This window comes from Poromitra crassiceps (assembly GCF_964638095.1).
Source record: "Poromitra crassiceps genome assembly, chromosome: 12".
Lineage (NCBI taxonomy): Eukaryota > Metazoa > Chordata > Actinopteri > Beryciformes > Melamphaidae > Poromitra > Poromitra crassiceps.
The window spans coordinates 5,726,724-5,735,579 of NC_139632.1; the positions used below are offsets into that span (position 1 = coordinate 5,726,724).

The following is an 8,856-nucleotide window of genomic DNA, read 5'->3' on the forward strand; positions in this document are numbered from 1 at the left end:
GTAAGTGTTGTGTTGTGTTGATGGTGGAGCGCCTGATGCTGTATGTTGGACCCGGGGAGAAATGGAGTAATTAAGTAAAGACATAACTTTTTCAAAGTAATGTGTAATATCTTACTTTTTTTGAGTAACGACCCCCAACACTGTTGACAAATAACCTTATTTTGTGCTCAAAGTAAAAGAAAAAAAGGGGAAAAAAGTTGTTGGTAAAAATGGCTGATGACGTCAGTCATAATAATGGTCTGACGACTGGTGTATGATAGATAGATAGATAGATAATACAGTATAGTACTAGAGTAAATAGCGCCCCCGGGGTCGCAGCCTTCAGTATCTGGTGGATGGGAGGGGCGTGGCCTGAGCAGCACTGTTGGGTCCCTCGCCGCTTCATCGTTGACCCTGCCATCGTTCGGGAGGTCCATAAGTTCTGGGGGGAAGGGGGGATGATGTCACCAATGATGTCAACAGTGATGATGTCATCATTGATGATGATGTCATCATGATGATGATGTCATCATGATGATGATGTCATCATTAATGATGATGTCATCAATGATGATGATGTCATCATTGATGATGATGTCATCATTGATGATGTCACAGTTGACATTATGATGTCACAGATGATGTCACTGTTGTTATGATGTCACAGATGATATTGAACATTATCCACCTTATTTCTAGCTGCCATGATGCCTGATGGGTGCTTCTTCCGCTTCCGGTGTAATTTTTACACTGTTTTAACTTGACAAAAAAAACGTCTATGAGGATTTTACAGCAGAGCCATTCTGCTCTACAGCCGTGTCGTTCGGGTGCTGGGAGTATAACAAAGGAAATTTCAAGCTGCAACAATGAGTCACGTTAAACCGGACCTTGTTCCCAGAATTATTTTTTACAGTGGGGCATTCAAAAATCAGGTGGATAATAATCAGCTCTACATCAAGCCTCCCTGTTGGCCTGCTTCAACCTCCAGCCAGTCGGTGTCTGTGTGTGGGTCCACTAGCCTGACTCTTAGCAGTCGCATGCCTGTTGACATTGACAGTCTACGATGGGAGACGTTGGAAGCCTTAAAAAAATCAACGAAAGGCAAACTCAAATACAATGCACACTGGCTGGAAAAGGGTGAGGCTATTCTGGCTGGTTACATGGAGGCCCCAGGCCTCTCCCCGCTGTCCGGTCTCATCCTGAAGCGCCTCAGCCAAGTTCAGCCACTACAGAAGAGCTTCCCTCTGAGCTCCAGCCGCGGCCTGAGTGAGGACAGCCCTGCCTCACTGTCCTCCACCAACTCCTTCCCTTCCATCAATGGGACAAATTACTTCTTACAGCTGGACATCCCCTCTCTGAAGACCAAGCATGAGCAGGTTGTCAGCGCTGATGTGAAGGATCGAGATCCTGATCCGGATCCTGGTGTCAGCCCTGTTTCCGGCTCTGCGTCTCCGCCTGCCATTTTCTCCCTGCTGTCACCTCGAGCCACGCAGATAGCCGATTGCATCCGCATCTGTGAGGAGACACACCGGGCGAAGGCCAAGACTGAGCTGAGGCTGCGGCATGAGCTGCTGGAGCAACTGGTCGCATCGGTGGCGAGCCGCGAGTCAGAACATCTCAAACGCTTCGAGGAATTAATGGAGTTCAAGCAGCGGCAGGAACACCAGTGTGTGAAGGACATGATGGACCGAGAAACACAAGAGAGCATCGGGCACCAAGAGAAGCTGAAAGAAGAGTATCAACACAGAAGGAAGATCCTGAACCTGCAGCTGATGGAAGCTGAGCAGCAGCATGTGCAGGACGCAGAGCTGGAGCACCAGCGGCAGACGGAGGGCCGGCAGCGGCTGCTTAACCTCAACACCATCCAGGAGGAGATCCTACAGCTCAACCAGCTGCTGGAGCCCTCCATCCACACCTACGTCACACGAGGGCACCAGCTCTGCTCCCAAGTGTCAGAGGTGGTGCGAACCACAGCCAAGAGTGAGTTTCCCACTGTGGAGGACATGACCGCGGCAGAGCGAGGGCTCCACGAGATGAGATCCCTGATCCAGCTGATGCAGGAGGAGACCGCCAAGAAGAAGAAGGAGCAGGCCCAGCAGGAGGAGGCACAGAAGAAGGCAGCGCTGTCCACCAAGGAGAAGGCCAGGATGGAAGGCCTGCAGACCAGAGCTGAAGACATGACACTGAAGTGGTACAAGGACCTGCAGGAGGCGGCTGCTCAGTGTGCGCAGTCTTTCGAGGAGCTGAACACCACCAAGGACATCCAGACGAAGAAGTTGCGGAAGGAGCTTCAGAATGCGGCCACCACCCCTGTCAATCAGATCTCCAGCTTCTCCGGCTCCAAGCTCCAGGACATCTTCGACAAGATCATCAAGCTGCTGTCAGGAGGACGGGTGGTGGTGTCGGGGGGGGAGTCCGTCTCCACCTCCCAACATCCCAAGGGCCTAGACTTTGTCAGCTACAAACTGGCTGAGACGTTTGTGAAACAAGGAGAGGAGGCGTCTCATCATGAAGCCGCCTTCCCCATCGCTGTGGTGGCCTCCGGCGTGTGGGCGCTGTACCCGCGGGTGGGGGAGCTCATCCTTGCCCACCTGCACAAGAAATGTCCGTACACAGTGCCGCTCTACCCTCCCATGAAGGCCGGCACGCCTGTGGAGGAACACCAGAGGAGCCTTGGTTACCGTGTGAACGACTCTGGGGTGGAAGGTCAGGACATCTTCCTGAAGAGGATGACGGGAATGATCCGCCTCTACGCTGCCATCATCCAGGCGAGGTGGCCCTACATATCCAAGCAAGGGCCCGGTCCTCACAGTCTGGACCACGGCTGGCGCTGGCTGGCTCAGATGCTCAACATGGAGCCTCTGGCCGAGGTCACGGCGACGCTGCTGTTCGACTTCCTGGAGGTTTGCGGTAACGCCTTGATGAAGCAGTACCAGGGTCAGTTTTGGAAGCTCATGCTGCTGATAAAAGAGGAATACTTCCCCAGGATCGAGGCAGTGACCGGCACCACGCAGATGGGCTCCGTCGTCCGGCTCAAACAGTTTGTGGAGACGTCACTCCACAGCAGACACATCAGTCCGCCTCAAGGCCAGCTGAGCTCTGAATTCTGGAAGTCCTGATGGTCTACTGGTTTAACTCATAATTGTGCACTTTGTCAAATGACTTTTGACCTCGCTATATTGATGTTTTTAAAATGCACCGTGTGGATTCGAAGAATTGTGTTTTGATGAACTGTCACTGAATTCTAGCCTGGTAAAGCAGCCGCTCATGTGAACTCACATTTCATTTTGTTCTACTAGACCATCTGGCCTGCAGCTTTCACCTAGTGTTTGCAGTGGGTCTTGGAATTGTCTACCAAGCGGAGTTTATTCCATCTGCTTGTTTTAAACAGAAGCTCAGAACCCATCTGCACTCATACACGCTATCACACACATTCAACTTGGTCACATCACTTTGAATTTGCTCTTAATGTGTTTTCTAAAGTACAGAGAGTTGTACTGATCCTATAACATTTGGGCTGTGTGTGTGTGTGTGTGTGTGTGTGTGTATGTGTGTGAGAGAGAGGGAAGAGAGACAGAGTTTGGACACCTGCTATTGTCTGTCTTGATTTGTATTGCTTTTTATTCTTGTTCAAGTCTTCAGTGATTTTCTTTTGTGCTTATTGCATTTTCCTCTTGCTTGCAAGTTTGTCATGTAATGTGTAATTGTTTGGACCCCAGGAAGACTAGCGGTCATCTTGGCGGCAGTGAATGGGGATCCTTTTAATAAACTAATAAACTAAACTCATCTTTATTACTTAAAGGAACACTCTGCCCATTTTCAACCAGCTTTGTATCATTAGAACATCAGTAGTATATCAGAAAACTGTAAACTGTTTTGAAGTCTGTCATTTAATTTGACAGTTATTGAGTGTGAAAGTGTGGACCAGTGACATCACTGGTCCACACTAACTCAAATGAATAACTCATTAACTCAAATCAACTCTCAATAACTGTCAAACTAGATGAATGACTTCAAAACCGTCATATAGTTTGACAGTTATTGAGAGTGGATTTGAGTTAATTAGTTATTAATTTGAGTTAGTGTGGACCAGTGATGTCACCGGTCCACACTTTAACACTCAATAACTGTCAAATTAAATGACAGACTTCAAAACAGTTTACAGTTTTCTGATATACTACTGATGTTCTAATGATACAAAGCTGGTTGAAAATGGGCGGAGTGTTCCTTTAAGAGTCTGTGCATGCCGGCCATCATGTCTTTTTATGATTACACAGTGTACCACTCAAAAAACTGTTAGTTTAGCTCTTTAGTTGTTAGTGGCTTACATTCTTGGGAGATGCCAACATAACACAATAGAGAGAAATATCCAGAATGATGTCGGCCCCACCAAGGGAACATGAACTGTAGCCTACAATATCATCATCAGTATATAAATGGGAGCTGGGGCTCTGTTTGTTTCTCTGTCCCACTGTGATGTCATAAATCCCACTGTGACATCATCCGTGATGTCATAAATCCCACTGTGACATCATCAGGGTGATGTCATAAATCCCACTGTGACATCATCCGTGATGTCATAAATCCCACTGTGACATCATCCGTGATGTCATACATCCCACTGTGACATCATCAGTGATGTCATAAATCCCACTGTGACATCATCCGTGATGTCATAAATCCAACTGTGACATCATCAGTGATGTCATAAATCCCACTGATGACATCATCAGTGATGTCATGAATCTGACATCATCAGGGATGCTGGTCTCATTGGCCACACAGCAGCCAAGTTGCGGGCAAGGCCGCGCAGCTGCGAATGCGAGCTGCAGGGCCAGCTTGGCGAGCTGCAGGACGGGCGAGACCGCAGAGCGGGCGAGCCTAGGAATCGAGCGTGCGAGATCCCTAGTAATTCTCAAACAGGGAAATATTACTCCAAATCCTCAGTGACATTATTATTATTATTATTAAGTTTAAGAACCCTGGCCCACATCCATCAGCCATCACTTCTGCTTCTTCATAGGCATTTCAAGTGACACCATACCATACACTTCTCATAGATATGACCAAAGTTGATTCAATCTTTTGAAGGTCTCAGCATAACCAAGCTGAATTTGCTTGACAGGTGCTCCTCAGAGGAACCAATTACTCTGAATTCATTATGGAGAGAGAAAATGATCCAGAATAATTCAGCGCAACTGAGTAACTAACAGCTGCTCCGAGGGACATGAGCTACTGAGCCAAGAGTGGCGTACATAACTATATCTGTTGTTTAGAAACTATTCATATGAAATCATTAATTTCACTATGACTAAATCAGTGTTTAAAATAATGCTCATGTAATTTTTTTACATTCTCAGTAGGAGCAAAGCTTCTGCACACCTAAAAACGACAGGTGCGTCGGAGGAGGGAAAACCCGACTGAATCAAAAGAAAGTAACTCCCGCACACTCTGCACCGTCTCCAAATGCAAAAAGGTTTTATTTAACAGAATGAATGATTCATTATTTAACTAGAATCTGATGACATTCTCAGTAGGAAATTGAATTGAGATGTTCAGAGGAGATGAAGACGCCGAGAGAGAAACTCTGAGCTTAGAGAGACGGACAGTTCCTCTGAGGACACGAGAAACTATCTGACATGTTTCTCAATGAATGCCAGTGTCAGCTCATCCTTCATTGTACACATCACTCTATAAAAAGGTCAATGGTTCACACACAGTGATAAATCGATTATCCGATCGGGGAGCTGATCAATTGACTGATCGATTCGGCAATCGAAAGGCTGACTAAATTGATTCGTAGCTGAAATCCTCCGTGGATTTCTCAGTGAAGGTGGCCTCGGTTCAGCACTTAAGGCGAATGCTTACAGCCGAGTCAACACTTACAGAGCAACAAAAGTGGTGATGTTCATGGTGCACATGATGGAGATACAGTTTATGCTGCACAGCTGCTCCATTCCTTAAAGACAATTTAACCAGAAGAACAAGGTGGAATACTACTACTAGACCTGACTTAGTAGTATAGCATTAGTCAAGTCAAGTCAACTTTATTCATAGAGCACATTTACAACGACTAGAAGCCAACCAAAGTGCTTCACAGATTAACCTAGTCGACCTAGTAGCTCAGACTAGAAGTGCCCTCAGAGAGCGCAGACCTCCACCAAGGCCAGTACTCCAGTCTGCTAGAACCCTGACCCACACACCCACCCACCCACACACACACACACACACCAGCCACTCCCCCTACCCACCCCTCGAACCCCGACTCTCTATAACAGGGATACTCAACTTGCTTTGCCCGGGGGCCACTTTCGTGAAATGATAGGAGGCCAGGGGTCAGTTAATAAACAAACAATATACATTTTTCTGTAGCGGATTGCAGGTTTTTGGGGTGTCAGCCGGAGTTTAGTCTGACAATGTTGTGCACACCGGATAGTTAGTTAGGTTAAGTTAGTTAGGTTAAGTACATACAAAAGTGCCTGGGTAGCAAGCAGACGGTGGTATTTGACAATTTAGCAGCTAAATCATAGATTACTGAAAGATATTCCATATTCCAGACTGAAATGCTATAACAGAAGTGGAGTATTGGCCAGAATGGCATGAACATTTGGACACTTATTCAGCGGGTATCTTGCATGTTGCGTTCAGGTGCACTGTAAAAAAAAAAAGAAGAAAAATTGCAATTCCATCGCGGGCCACATGCGGCCCGCAAGTTGAGTATCACTGCTCTATGACCTTCCAATCCCTAGCTATGGGCCCTTTTCCCAATATAGTCCTGCCCCCTTTCCTGACCATGCCCCCTCCAACCATCCAGATACAACTAGCCACTCCCCCTACCCAGAGCAATCGAGTAAGAGAGTGACGTTCAAAAATGCATGACTCAGTAACTAATGAACAGCCAGGAAGGGCGCTCACGCTACGTTCAAATGCTAAAATAAAGCTGATAATATACAATTTGATTCTTTAAACGTCTGACCCTTTCAAAGTACATCACAAACTGTGCATTTTGCTGCAACTCAACAGCGCTGCTTAATCCAGAACCTTACTTCCGGGAACTTTTGTGAGGTAAAAAAAAAACTGGTCCATCGGAGTCAATGGAGATGTTGCAACTCTTCTATTATACATCTCTGCCCCTACCCATCCCTTGAATACCCACTCTCTTCCTATCCCTAGCTTTCCCGAGCCCCGCCCCCTCCCATATTAACACTAATTAAATAACTTGCTATTGAATTTACTATCAGCACAGGAAGCCACAAATTAAAAACCGGGGTATGTTTACCACGGTTTTTAATTTGTAATTGCTCTGAACTGCTGAACAAAAGGCAAAACCAGGAATGTCCAATTGTTCGAGGAGGGAGGGAAAATGGAGATTTGTGTGTAGCAGAGAAACACAACAAACTAGGCTTGATTTAGTATTTCTCCAGACTTGGAAACACACACACACACACACGCGCGCACACACGCACACGCACACGCACACACACACACACACACACACACACACACACACACACACACACACAGAGGTGTGACCAGCATGGTAAGCGTGGTATTGATTAGTAGACTGTGGTGATTATCGTAGGTAATGTGACGGCCCTGCTGCACACAGCTCTCTGCACAACGCCACCACAGGCGCTAGTTACTTTTCCATTCACTAGATCACACACACACGCACACACGCACGCACACACACACACACACGCTTGCACAAGCACAAATATATACCCACATAGAAACAGGCACACAACACACACACAGCCTGAATGTTAATGGCAACACCCTGCATTAATTAACCAGTTGAAACATGTGATTAAATACACACACACATGCACACACACACACACACACACACACACACACACACACACACACACACACACACACACACACACACTCTTGAGATCAACTTGGGTGATTTATGATTCCAAACAGTGTGTGTGTGTACACACACACACACACACACACACACACACACACACACACACACACACGGATCTTAACACTCATTCACACACACTATTACACAGCGGCCCTCCTGTGTCCACTCTACCGCCCACGCAGGCTCACTTAATAATGATAAATCTCATAAAAAGCCCAGGCACGTTGAATAATGGATGCTTGTCTCCACTCCAACAGTTTAAATATATACATATTATATGATTATATATACATATGACCACATGAATAATTAAGAGGTTCATTTCACAGCTGTCTGTCTCCTGCCTGCCTGCCTGTCCAGAGGGAGCGAGGAGCAGGAGTTAAAACAATGCTTCACTTTGGTTAGCCGCTTAGCGCTTTCACAGCTAACATCCATGTGCAGGTCCCTGGATGTCAAGCATCAACGCTGTACTGAGAGAGTGAAAGAGAGGGACATATTCACACTGCAACCGTTTGTTTTTACAAGGTGAATTCATCCGTAAAGAAAAGTTATCATAGTTACTCCCGTATAATGGGGGGAAAATAGTTTTTGAATATTTGAATTAAAGACATTTCACTTCTTCATTTTTTTTGGAGTAGACACCTGCATGCGTCATGTCCTTATGTTACGGATACCAATCAGCACTAGCACGGGTGTTTCCCAGGTAGCTGGTAGGCTGGGGAGATACAGTACCACGGACTATGATCTACGGTCATTTCCTCCACCTCCCCTTTCCCCAAAAGTTTAGTTTGTAAAATAATAGGCAATAAAAGAAAAAAATATGCAAAGCCAAGGAATGGTGTGAATGTCTTTCCCTGCACTTCAACCCAGACTGTTAATCCCATGATATGAATTAGGCAATCACAATTGAGATATTATCATGCATCATGATTTTCCTGGTAATGGCACCTTGTGAATTAAATAGATCTGTATTCCCCCGAGGATTAAAATTAAAATTG

At 46.2% G+C, this 8,856-nt stretch overlaps 1 pseudogene across 1 annotated transcript; it reads left to right on the forward strand.

The window, feature by feature from the left end:
• Positions 1-1,016: 1,016 nt before the first annotated feature.
• Positions 1,017-3,098, forward strand: LOC310787003 (mRNA export factor GLE1 pseudogene; annotated as a pseudogene). The gene has a single exon. The product of its transcript is annotated as an mRNA export factor GLE1 pseudogene (transcript).
• Positions 3,099-8,856: the final 5,758 nt, after the last annotated feature.